Raw genomic sequence first — 14,866 nt, forward strand, 5'->3', positions numbered from 1 at the left:
GTAACACAAATAGTGTGAAAAAGCTTGACTTTTGTTGCAAGAGTAATTGTTGGACTTCTCCACAGATAGATGCTCCAGTTTCCAAAATGCATACCATGCAAGGGCCTCCCGTCGCGAGAGGTCACTGATACTAGAGCCCATCATGGCATGGAGCCAAGATATTTAAAATCGGTGACATACTTGATGAGTTTTCCGTAAACTTGGAGTGGTGGCTGTGGATTGCAGTTGATGGTCATGTACTCGGTTTTAGGAACATTGATGATGAGACCCAGGCTTTCTGCTGCAGCTGCTGTTCTGAGCAGCTGTGCCTGTGCCCGCGGGATGGAAGATTCAAGTAAGGCAATATTGTCAGCGAAATCCAAGTCGTGCAAAACCTTGGCAGAATATCACCTGGAACGACGTGGATGTGTTTCAACACCGCTGTCAGTCCCCTCGGTAGCCATTTTCATCAAATAGTCGACGAGCACAATGAATAGGAATGCAGCTTGAACATTCCCCTGCAATACTCCAGTAGTCACTAGGTAGAGATCCGAGATGTTGCCATCTACCAATATGGCGCTTTGTTAATTATTATACAGTACACGTATATTGCCTTTACGATGCTTTCTGGGATACCATAGTGCCGCAAAACAGAAAACATCTTCCTGTTGACTGAATCAAAGGTTTTCTGGAAGTCAATGAATGTTATAGTAAGTGGGAGTTGGTAACTATGGAAAGCCACTATGATTCTATACGGAGGATATGTGTTTGCTGTGCATAGCTTCTTCCTGATCTAAACCCGGCCTGTTTACAGTCAGTCTACTCTGAAGTACAAAGTACGGACGCGGACGCATACATTGTGCCGACTTTGAAGGCACGTATACCTGCAGCAGAGACGCAGCACTGCGCACTGTTTACGCGCTGTATACGCGTGCGTTGTCACTTTGTACTTCAGAGTGGACAAACTGTACTTCTTATTACAGGATCAACATGGTCGATAATTCTATTCAGTAGAATCCTATTATACACCTTAGCTGCAAGCAACTAACATCAGTGTGATTCCTCTATAGTTGTTCATGAGGCTGAGGTCTCCTTTCTTTGGAAGGGGAAAATAACATTGGTAATCCACAGTTCCAGCGTCGTAAGCTTTGTAAAAACTTCTACCCAGAATTTATGGATGGTTCAAGAGAGTTTTTCTTTTGTCAAAACCAATTTGAAGAAAACATATTAGTTTTTCTTGCTGACAGTTTCGTCAGTGAGCCACTGACTTTTTCAAATGTTGTTGTGATGATCCAACAGCTGATGACTGGCGGGAAGTTATGTCACTTCCGGTAGCTATGTTAGTCTTGCTAGCAGTCTTCAAAAGTGGATCGTACACGTGACTTAAATTGTAGACCCCTTCGTCTCTGTTCATTACTCCTCGCCCCCTCTTCCTGATCTGGATTCTCAATCTCAATGTGGTTTCGTCGGTAACGGTGAGTTGCTGCAACACATCTAAACCAACGTTGACCTTTCACTCGCACCGAGGACGCAAATTAATTTTGACCCCTATTTCTTGTGATATGCTCCATAACATTATTCTTGAAAATCCCTAAACTTGCTGAATTGACAACAGATGCGGGCAAACTATTCCACATCTTGGTAGTGGCTGGAAAGAAGGAGTTCTTGTAACTATTTAGTCTGGTTGATGTTTGTTTGAACTTGAGTTGGTGCCCTCTGGTAAGCCTGATATTTGGGGTTAAATACTCATCCATCTGAACATCGATGAGCTTGTTGACCATCTTGTAAAAGGTTGTGAGCCGTTTCCCTGTTCTTCTTCCAATGTATTCCAGTTGAGTTCTTGCAAAATCTTGGTCATAGACTCAGGTTCTCTGGCGTAATCCCTCTTGCAGAATCTCGCAGCCTGGCGTTGGACTCTTTCCAAAGCAGATTTATTTAACTTCTTGTAAGGACACCATGCAGCTGTACCATACTCCAAGTGGGGACGAACAAGCGTCAAGTAGGCAGTTGTCTTCACCTTTTCTGGGCAACTCCAAAGATTTCTTTTGACGATACCAAAAACTCGCAGGGCCTTTTTAAATGAAGGTGACCTGATATATTTGGAAAATCAAATTCTTTAAAACGCCAAATTTCAATATGTTTATGAGAAAAATATGAGCTTTCATCTGATACCAAAATCAGCATTTTGATGATGTAAAGTGGGGCGATGAGATTGTCAATCAGGTTGCCCACCTTTAACTGTATGCTGGGTTTGAATGTTCCATTCTAATGTGATGGCTTGTTGAACGCCCAAATATGGATGAGAAGTTTCCACATCCAATTCTTCACTGCAGAATGTGTACTTATGGTTTGGTACTTCTTTTGCGCCAAAGCTTATGACACAGCATTTCTTTGGGATTGATGTCTATCATAGCTAACACTGGAGTGCATCAGTAGTAATCACACAGTCCATTCCATCACAACACTGGAGTGCATCAGTAGTAATCACACAATCCATTCCATCAGCTTTGTTTGTTTTCATTGCTTGAATGGCTTTTCTTGTCTCTTCCAGGGTAGGGGGATCAGTACAAATCGATAAGTTCTGATCGGCGGGTGGTGGGAGATCAGATGGTGGTCCATTGTCATTGTTCAGCAAGGCACAGAAGTGGTCATACCACTCAGGAAGTAGTTCTTTGTCACTTGAGGGGACTGTCCCATCTCTCTTCTGCACTTCACCTAACTACCCGTAATCAGCTGAAATTTTGGGCATAACATTTTTGGGGCTATCCACTGAAAAATGTATAAAAGATAAAAAGAGGATGCTAGGACACGAAATACTCCTTTAAAGCCACATTGTAACGTTTCCATGAAAAATAGATTAGTATTTCTTTTCCATAAAATGTTAGCTTTTACTATCCGATATGTCCCCCTTTTAATTTTGAGACGAACAACTGAGGTAAAGCAAAGAAAAAGGGAATTTACTACCAGTGCCGGTGACGCAAATGCATGTCACTACGTCAGTCGGTACGGTCCTTTGATGTGTATGACCATCCCGCACACCATGTATGTACTGTGTTATGAACAGTGCGTACGTGTTTGGCTAATATTTCCATCGTAATAATAAACTGTATTGTTCAGATGGTTTATTCAAAATCTCGGATTTTTACAAAACTACAACACCTAAAGTCTTGATTTTTCCAGGGTATTTACTAAAGTACATTATAATTGTGTAAGAACAGTATTTTTAAAAATATCGATGGTGTCCTCCTCAGTAAATGTTACAATATGGCTTTAAGGTCCTGTTAGAATTGTTAGTTGTGATTTCATACTAGTCCAATAAAATATCCACTTACTTGCAGACGTTTCGCAAACTGTCAGTTTCCTTTTTCGATGCTATTGTTGTAATGACGATCTGTATACAGCTGTTTATTGGACTAGTCGTATGAAACCACAACTAGCAATTCTACTATGAACAGTCCTGGCGAATTTGTTCAAGAAGGCTTTAAGGTCCATTGTCACATTAAGAATAGTTCAGTATTTGGTGAAAAAATTACTGAAAAAGAATATAAATTACAAACGTCTAAGGGTCAAAATTACGTTTGTTCATCTTATATCTCATGTTTTATGCAACCTATATTAAGGGAGCTCTTCCAATTAGTTTCCCTGTTTCCCTACTGCACCTGGTTTTAAGGCATATTTTATGTATTAAATGTGCAGAGAATTGTAATAAATTTTTATAATTATTTAGATAACCAAGACATCATTAATGTTATATGTACAGTTGAAAATGAATAAAAATAAAGACAACAAAAGACAAAGTGCTTGATTTGTGACATTATTTTGTTATTTTGTACACTTGATTCATAATACACTACAATAAGCCAACTAATTAAGGTACCAGTCGTGTTCACCTCTGTATATCCTAAATAAAGACAAATATGTCAACATTAAAACAAACAGCCAATACTTGTACTCGTTAGCTCTGATTTAGTGATTTACAACCTTATTTGTTGAAACTGGTTGAGAATTAAATTTAAAGAAATGGTTATCAAAACCCTAATGAAGAAACGAAATCAAAAGGTGCACTTTTGCGTTCTAATCAATGAAACGGGATCCTAGTTTAAATGTGCTAATCAATAGGAGCACCGCGCTAGTTATCTTGTTCGCGAATGCTTTGTGTACAAATCAATAGGGCATGGAATGGAGCAAACTGCAACTTTTAAACTGGCATCTTCCTTGACTTTTTGGATCGTCATGTCTTTATTTCTTGAACAATTTCAATGAATGAGGTCTTAAATTCAAGCTAAAAGATGCAGCTATTGGCTGCTGGTTCCAATTATGATATATCTGTCTTCGTTTAGGATATACAGGGGGTGAACATAACTGATACCTTAATTCTTTGGCTTACTGTATATGATACAACGCATATCAACATAAGATTTGAAGCTCTTATATAAGCCTATTAGGCTGTAATGTAGCATAGCCTTGTCTTTATCACGTATGATACAAATATGATATATATTACAAATATTATAGTAAAGCTGTGGCTACCTGTACATCCCAACAGAGAAAATTCTACACAATTTGACTAATTTGATTTGTCGAATCGCTTGATATACACCATTTAAAGACGATTTTCAAAGTGACTTTCTACAGTAAACACGTAAGCCTTTTGACTAGATTCATTCCCAGCAAACACTAAAATGTTTTTAAAATGGTATAAACATGTTATAAACACATTTTGTCAAAAAACAGTTTTAATAACCTTCAAACCGGTTTAATAACCTTTATTGTAAAAAGTTTTCTGAATGTTATTAAAGTTTTATACCAGGTCTTAGCTAGGATTTGACAAGTGCCTGTCATTTCCACCAAACCTGCCTGTCCAAAATTTGACCATGAAAACATAAACCAGACTTCCGCCCCTTCCGGGGGTTCAGTCAGTTCAAATAGCAATTGCTGTAGCCTTTTATTTATTCACAGAACTTACTCAAGCTTTTTTTTTTTTTGCATATGTCGAAGGCATCACTTTTGCCTAAACTCCCTGTCCAAAATAATGGGTGGCTAGCTAACACAATAATAATAACATTAAAATGTTTTCTGTAAAATGTTTTGTTTGCTGGATTAGCTATTGGTTTGTGTAAAATACCCAGGAAACACAAAACGCTTTACAAAAAATGTTTTAATGTTAGGTGTTCAGCAAACTTTTTTGAACAATTGATGCCAAACATTCTAACATAATGTTATCAAGTGTTGACAAAATATTTTGCAAAAAAGTTTCGCAATAAAATTATTCTTGTTTTTTTTTCATAAAAACGTTTTGACCAAAACGAAGCGCGCTTATAACATGTTATGTTTTATAAACATTTTTGTGTTGGCAGGGTGTAGAGCCTACCAATCGAGTTATTGGGTTTTTTAAGAAATAAAATGGATTTTAGCAATCTTTTAAATTTGGATTGCAAGAATCAAAATGAATTCTCCACAAATCATGGCTAATCTTCACAAACTTACAATGATCAGTTGAATCTCACTTGCCAGATGAATTTGTGAGAATCAATTTTGATTCATGCACTGTGTGCCACAGAATGGAGCCCTGAATTGAGTTGTATTATATATGTTTGTATCACACTCATAGGCCAACTGGCTATAAGAAGCGTCGGTAAATTTCCTGATGTCCAGTTGGGGCATAGTTAGGACAGGTTGGGTCATGCAATAAAAAAGGGGAAAGAAGAAATGTGTAAGTTGTTTTAAAATAGGAGTACGTGCACTTTGTTTGCATTTCCTAAAAAAATATGTATTCAGTTTTTCACAAGTTAAACAAAATATGGGTCCACCAATTGGGCAACTGAAGCTAGCCAAAGTTTTGTTGACTGGGCCAAAATATGGGTCCACCAATTAGGCAACCGAAGCTAGCCAAAGTTTTGTTGACTGGGCCAAAATATGGGTCACCAAAAACCACTTGACTGTGGGCGGCTGTTAAGCTGTAATCTTGAACACACATAAAATGACACCTTAGCCAAATGTTAATACATGGGCTTAACTAAACCAACAGGAGTAACAGGTTTGAATCAAGAGAAGATATCTTACACTTCCCCACAATGCATTTCTTCCATTTCAATTTTCTGCGCTGATTTGATATCTAGTACAACATGGGTCGATAGTGACAAAAAGATCTTGCAAGATGTGTTCAATTTCTCGACTATCGACCCATGTGTAGCCAGACTATTCTCAACATAAAAACAAAGGGAACCTGTACAAAGTAATGCAATACTATTATTTGGTTCATCTTAAAAGGCATATAATATATTGCTTGGACAATATCATCATATCATTGGCAAGTTAATATTATGAAGACAATGAAAATGACTCCTTTTTTGAGAAGATAAGTCAATTATTACAAATTTAATGGTTTTTACACATAATGGATAAAATCAGACCGCTTCTTTATTATATATTAGTAAATTGTGATATTACAATTCATATGTGTATCAACTTGATGAGAAATACTTCGACTTAAAAATAAAAAATAAATATTTTAGATCAATTTCACCGTACGAGCATAGAATTTGAGCATGACATATCAATATTATATTTATTATGCAAATAACCAATTTCTATGGCCCGGACTAATCTTTTGTTGTCCATTCCCAATTTCTCATGTACAAGGTCGCACATATCAATGAACATCTTCATGAAATGTATATCATCAGTCTGCAGCATTGGAAATCAATTTCGCTTTGAACGCTGAAAAGCGCCGTATGAGCCAGCATTTCACCAACACAATTAGTCTTTTTTCAGGAGAAATATGAATAAAAAAATTGCAACAAGTGTCAACTTGTAATGTAATAATTATTCTCTTCTAATGGAGTCAAACTTGTTTTTGCAATAGATATGCCCTTTAAGTTTGGTAGTGACATATCATATTTCCTCGAATAGTCACCCCTTCAATTAAATTCCCCCACCAGCCAGCCAGCCAAACAAACAACCAGGCAACCATTCAGATGATAACATAAGCCAAAAATGCTGATATTTCCATACTGTCTTGTGTAGTCAGCTGACCAAGGTGCACACAAGTCATAGTTGGTAATGGCGTCGGTATTTGGCAAAAATCTGGTCGTAAAACCGGAAGTCATCGTTCTTAAGTTCATAGTTTGTCATTTTAGCGCAAGTTTTAAACTTTCCTAATGAATTGATCAGGAATTATCGTTCTAAAAATGTCCTCTAATAAACGCCCGCTTTTGGAAAATGCAACGCCCCTCACAAAAAAGCATTGATGTCACAACCGAACTTAAAGTGAATCAATGTATAGTGTCATTTTATGAGGTGATACATCATGTTGCAAAGGATTCTGGGATGGGTAATATATCTTCTCTGGGTTTGAATACACATTGTGTAGAATTTCCCCAATATCTTAATATACAGCCTGTCTCAAAAAAAATTGTGCAAGTGAAAAGCGCCCTCTGGGGCAATTATAAAATACAGTTGTGAAATACTGCTTACATGAACGTAAAGGGTATAGTCTTAGCTCTCAAATGCCGTTAGTCTGTTCAATTTGCTTGTTTTAATCTCGAGATATGCTTACTTAACAACGAAAGGGTAAAATCACAATTGTGCCACTTTTACTAGGGAAGAGAGCTGTACATGTAAATCAATGATAGCATCAAGTTTATCAAGAGTTCCTTCGTGAAATCAAAAGAATGCATCAATTACACAACAATACAAAATTGCTTTTAACGTTTTATCATGATAAAGGTATAATGATTCTCTTTTTCCACTTACGACAAATTAAACGATAAATAAATATTTCACATTCTGCTGTAAAATTAAATACATGTGCATGTCAATGATTTTACCATGGTAAATACTGTTCTCTTTGTCAGTCAAGACATGTTAAAAGACAAACAAATATTGCACACTTAATGACCTTTGAAAAGTTCATGAAATTTGACCAATTAATGAAATTAGACAAAATAATGCACGCGCGCTGGTGTTGATGCGTCTAATGCACGAGCCCCGAAGGGGGAGTCCATTACATTAGCTATCATTGATTTACATGTACAGCCCTATTCCCTAGTAAAAGTGGCACAATTGTGATTTTACCCTTTCGTTGTTAAGTAAGCATATCTCGAGATTACAACAAGCAAATTGAACAGACTAAACGGCATTTGAGAGATAAGACTATGCCCTTGACGTTGATGTGAGCATTATGTCACAACTGTATTTTCTAATTGCCACAGAGGGTGCTTTTCACTTGCACAATTTTTTTTGAGACAGGCTGTAGTACCCCTTCATGCTTACAGATCATATTTGGTAGCACTATACTAGTGAGTGAATAGTGACACTATACAATGCTTTCATTAACACAAAACAGGGATATACATAATTATCTACATCATTGTAGCACCATGACCTATTGACCCTTTTTAGGATTAGTATAGCAGATGATATGCATATAGGTATATGACATAATTAACTGTGTACTCTGGGGATGGAAATGACGGACCATGTGGCAATTTTGTAAAGTCTATATTTTATATTTAACTATAGATTTGGACAAACAGGTGTGAGCACTACTTGCAATTCCACTCTGGAGATATTTCAATGCACTCGTATATCAATAAATACCACCATTAGAATACTTGATACTGTGATATTGGGAAAGCAAGGGCAGTCACTCGATGCCTTTTCTAATAAATGATGTCCATATAGGAAACATATTGGTCTATGTATTATCACTATGGAAATCATCAAAATTACCACCAGGAAAATATATCATCATATTATCATGATGAGAGTGTGTGTTCAACAAGTCCTGCACTATTCAAGTACTTCACCCCATCCTGGGGAATGTGGGGAAATGATGGTGCATGTAAATTCCCAACTCCTGTACCTGTAGGCATCACATGGCCCCACTATCCTGCCATTTAGTACCATCCAACACCAGGGTTCCAGGTTCAAAAAATCACAGATGGAGTGAGGGAGGGGATTTCAAGATAATCTATTTGTGGTAGAGTTTAACCAACCAGTTAATGCCTATAATTTGGTTCACCTCAAGTTTGGTAGTGATGTATGTGCATATTTCGCTCACCGCAGTATCTAATCGCGTGCGTGAACTTAAACGCACTGAGTGTACACACCCGCGTTCAGATGCAACTTCTCGGCACGCTTGCGGTGCAGTCGCGCAAAAGCATTGATGTCACTACCAAACTTGAGGTGAACCAAATTATATGTAAGCTTACAATCCCCACCGATGTCCCACTCACTTTATCTTGGATGGGAAATACATGAATAGTGCATTGCGCCCTTGATTCATACTCTCTCATTGCAGAAAATATCAAATAAATTGAGAAATTTATTATTTTACTACAAATAAATAAAAATGCCCATTTCTTACAGCAATATTTACAAATATAACAAACATGCCCATCATTTCTTCATTTATAGGTACAAAAATTTAATATTAGCAATGGCAGTTGATACATATAATTGATATCATAGAAAATACACAAACATTTGGAGGGACTACTTTACATGTCAACCTATGAATCATTCCACTGAATAGTCAGTCACTCTTCTCCATAGCAACTGAAATTTTCAATAATATCTACTGCAAAGTGCACAAACCAGCTCTGCAAAGGTTGCTTGGAGCAGAAAACGCCTACGAAAATACACATCACAAAATCTCGGAACTTTAGAACCAAGTTTGTTAGACCTTTGGTGTTTTCAGTATATGATAGTCTAATGTTTGTGTAACTCAATTTTCAATAATGCCTCCTTTGGCCCCCATGGAGCAGATCGTGTCACATTTGTCTTCAATTATAGTTAAAATTTTGTGATCCAAGCAGTAGACATAATCAACAAGACCAGTAAAGAGAGCTTGCAAGCCTTTTTGAAAATTGATCATTGATAAAAAAAAAGCATCAAACTATCAATATGGGGTTCAGCACAAATTTTTTCGCCAATTTCTTGAATGTCTCTTGAACAAGACTGAGTATCAGATTGATTTAAATTTGCCTTCATCATGCATCACAAAGCAAGAAACTTAACAAGACTGAGTATCAGATTGATTTAAATTTGCCTTCATCATGCATCACAAAGCAAGAAACTTAACAAGACTGAGTATCAGATTGATTTAAATTTGCCTTCATCATGCATCACAAAGCAAGAAACTTAACAAGACTGAGTATCAGATTGATTTAAATTTGCCTTCATCATGCATCACAAAGCAAGAAACTTAACAAGACTGAGTATCAGAATGATTTAAATTTGCCTTCATCATGCATCACAAAGCAAGAAACTTAACAAGACTGAGTATCAGAATGATTTAAATTTGCCTTCATCATGCATCACAAAGCAAGAAACTTAACAAGACTGAGTATCAGATTGATTTAAATTTGCCTTCATCATGCATCACAAAGCAAGAAACTTAACAAGACTGAGTATCAGATTGATTTAAATTTGCCTTCATCATGCATCACAAAGCAAGAAACTTAACAAGACTGAGTATCAGATTGATTTAAATTTGCCTTCATCATGCATCACAAAGCAAGAAACTTAACAAATAAGTAAAATACAGGCACAATATTATCTCAATGAGCATAACATTTGTTTGTAACAAAATTTATTTTGAAGAAGAAATATACATTCCACTGCATTAGAAACATAACTGCACTTGCAGATCTGGAACAAAGAACTGGGTACACCATAACACCTGTCAATCAAATATCATGGGACAAGTCTGTTCCACTATTACACTATTCCAGTTAAAATCCATACGCCTATGGAAGACACGCTCCTAATTTTCTACACAGCAAATGTGAATTTCAAATTACTTGAACGTGGTGATTGAGGTGATGTCTTCCATAGGGGTGTATGGATTTCAACTGGAATAGCCCATTGACACAGTACAATGTCAGGTTTACATGTATACATGCACATTTTATGATAAAACCTCCCAGTTACTGATGAAAGTGACATTGTTTGCAAGACAGTAATATGAGAGTGTTACAGCTCTAGATCCACTGAAAATGCCATTTACACATAATTCAAACATTTCTCTAATCCTTACATATCGTTATGAATTTGGCAGAGTGACGAATCGAGAATTTTGAGTAAATTGAGTTATTGTATGCTTGTGATTATGTTTCAGATGATCTTTTATTTCCACCAAAAATTAATGGTAAATGTTACTCCCTGACGTAGATATTGAAATTTTGATTTGGACGAATCGCGCCTGAGTGCAATTAATGAATTCGACCAAAAGACGAATCGTATACTTAGCTGTACAAATCGGGTTGATCTGTAGTATTGTATAGCTGAAAACCCTGAATTTTCTATATTAAATGTCCTATACTATTACATTTGATACCAATGGATAGCTATTGTGTCTTCTATCAAGTGATACCAATATAAGTACAAACATTCCCCACATGATATCGCTATGGCTTAATAATGTGAGTGCGCCCTCATAAAATCCAAACAATTGTATGCAAAATATAGCCCAATATTGTTATTTCTGGATTAAATACTCGGGTTTTGCTAAATATTACAGGGATGACTATTTTATAACTTATATATCAAATGTAAAGTCTACAGCTTTTGGACAACCAGTAATTTCTACACGAAAGCTCCAAATCAAGAATGCGTGCTATGGTTTACACGTAGTTGAATGTGTATTCGACTTCGTATACAACTATTTGCGCAGCGGTAGAGACATTTTGGATTCAGCATAAAGTCGAATAGCTGTAAATACCCGCTTGGAGGGATGATATCGATTATTTCAGGACATCTAATTATTGCAAATAATTCGTGCACATTCACGTCTATAATATACATTTCAAATGAGTGCTCAAGAATGTTCTCAATTTTTAGAAGGACCAATGGAATGGTACCAAGATTTTCAAATGCCATTTACTCAGAACAACAATTTTGCGTATTCGGCACTCTGCCGTGTTCATAACGATATGATCAACTATTTAAACCATATGTACGACAATGTAAATGTTGAAACTGATCTTTGTTATGCAAGTATGTAATAATAAGTGTGTTTTGGGAGTAAATAACTATAAGACTTTGTTTACACCATCAAATATTCATTCTTTTTTAAATTTCAGCTATTAAGGGACCATTCGATATTTACACCAGGGGGCAAAGTGGGAGTTTTGACAAATAGATTTCGTATTCACTTAAAATGTCAGGATTCTCCACTTGTTTTGTTTACCCCTTCTCTCCATTTTAAACTTAACATTCTCCTCTTAGATTCTCCCTTAAGACCAAAAACAAAATGGGATTTCCACTCCCCCCTGGCATAAATACTGAATGGTCCCTAAACTACCATGAACTCTGATTAAAATTTTGACCTCCAAATAGTCGTCACAGTCGCTACTACAAGCTGTATCACACTGATTGGTATCATCAGTTTCTAATGATTATGGACAAGGCTGGCACACCAAAATGAAAAATATATCCACCTTATTTGTTGATTCCAGTCATTTTGATACAGCTATGTTGCCGAGTGGATTAATGCTAATGCTGATAAGTCTAATGAATACCCTGTATGACCATATAAGACAACCATGTCCTGAAACATTTATCCCCAGTATATTGGGCATCCACAATGAATAAATTATTAATGAGACCATCACACTTTTGGTGCAAGGGAATTATAGTCAAGGTTGAAAATAACAATGTAAGCCAGGTTGTCTGTGATAAAGTGACTGGGTGCAGTGGCAGGGCCCCTTTAAGTAAGCCAGTTTATCTGTGATAAAGTGATTGGGTGTGGTGGGAGGGCCCCTTTAAGTAAGCCAGATTGCTTGTGATGAAGTGACTGGGTGCAGTGGGAGGCCCTTTTAACAGTTTCAATATTTGTGATACCATCAGTCAAATTTGGCATGCTATGAATTGCTGCATCAGATCATTATATTTGCTTGCTCTACAAATTATTGTATTTTGAAGGAGCCTACGTGTACAGACATCCATGGTTAAAACTGGAAGTGTAGCAATATATATAAGCCCTTATATAAAGAACTTGTCAAATTCAGTCGCAATGGCAGTTGTGATTTAGTTTGTACAAGAAATACATGGGTTTAAGACAAATATAGAAAGGCAATTTTAATGCAATAGTAAAAGGAGCGAATTCTTGTACGAATCCCTTGACATATTGTTTCAAAATATTTCAGTTCCTATCAAGAATTTCATCAATCTGAAGCCCATTTCATAAAGACTTACGATTATGCTTGATTTATCACAGGCAAGACCCTATCAATTTAAATGCAAGATTGGTTGCAATTATTGTTTGTGTGATCCTGCCATGGTTTTGATGAAACCATTTAAATATTGGTCGTCGTTTTAAAATATTGGTTGTTGCTCCAATGATGCACGATTGTGATCCACCACCTCATCCCACCACTTTTCTAAAAAACAGTTGTGATTTTTATACCGCTGGCTATATAACGTTTACACACAAAAATTCATTGCAGATCCATTCGCTTAGCAAAACTATCGTCAATTTTGTAATATTTTCTGATAATTATGTTATGTAATACACATAATCAAGCATCACAAATGCAAATTCGGAATCAACCGAAATTTTGGGGATAAGCCTTATTCATGGATATTTACTGAAACATACCAAAAAAGGAGGATGCTAGAATCACAAAATACTCCTTTAACCTTTTTATGTACGTTTATGGAGATACACGACCACATCAATACCAACAGGAAGATTTATCACATAACAATATTTACCAATGTAAACAAGATTCTTGATAGGACTCGGAAATATGCTATTCCAGTTGAAATCCATACATCCCTTATGGAAGACATGACCTTTCACACAGCGTGTGAATTTCAAATGGGATTCCCTGAACGGGGAAATCTACACCTGTGTAGGAGATTAAGATCATGTCTTCCATAGGGGGCATATGGATTGCAACTGGAATAGCCCAATATGCTGAGTTAATTACCACATTATGTTTATTTTACAATTGCTTTGCAAACTCTCTTGAATTAGTTGGAACTATTACACAAGCTTTGCGCATGTTTTGACAGACACATATAAGTACAAAAAGTAAAAATACAATAATTATAATAGTATTCAGGCTTAAACATTATAAAGACACATAATAATGCTTATCATGCAGACTTATGCTGTATTTATGAAGATTGAACTTTGTTCATCACATATGTTAGTTCAAACTTCATATCTGATTACCAACCAATGAGGTGGAACCAAAGAATACCGACTCCTCCATGTTTGTGTGTCGCTAATGGGGGCCAATATAGTGAGCCTCCTGATTATTTTGCTATGCGTCGGGTAAACTTTGATAACTTGATACGCTCATTTCAATTGCAAATTATGACAAGGCTTTTAACTATTTATGGTCAAACTTGCATTTGCAAATGATCTTATTAATATCCTCCTTGATTGGTTCAAAATTGGACACTATCTTCTAACATGCCAATTTTCGATCCGATTCGGGGCTATAGCCAATAAACACATATAAGGTACACTTTTTATCCTTCATAAGCGACAAACCAAAAATGGCGGATTTACCATAGCGTAACACACAGGGCAATTCTGAGTCAGTAAGTACTCTTTGGGTCTAATCTTTTTGTCACCAACACAGACGGACATTCATGCCAAGTTTATGCTGCTGTAATCTTTGTTGTCACCAACACAGACGAACATTCATGCCAAGTTTATGCTGCTGTAATCTTTGTTGTCACCAACACAGACGAACATTCATGCCAAGTTTATGCTGCTGTAATCTTTGTTGTCACCAACACAGACGAACATTCATGCCAAGTTTATGCTGCTGTGTATTTGCATTAACAAACTTAGTGTTTTAAACGATCATAATTGATATTAGGTTATGCATGTTTTGAGTCATCCAGTAGTATAAAATAGACA

Source organism: Amphiura filiformis, chromosome 4 (assembly GCF_039555335.1).
Source record: "Amphiura filiformis chromosome 4, Afil_fr2py, whole genome shotgun sequence".
Classification (NCBI taxonomy): domain Eukaryota; kingdom Metazoa; phylum Echinodermata; class Ophiuroidea; order Amphilepidida; family Amphiuridae; genus Amphiura; species Amphiura filiformis.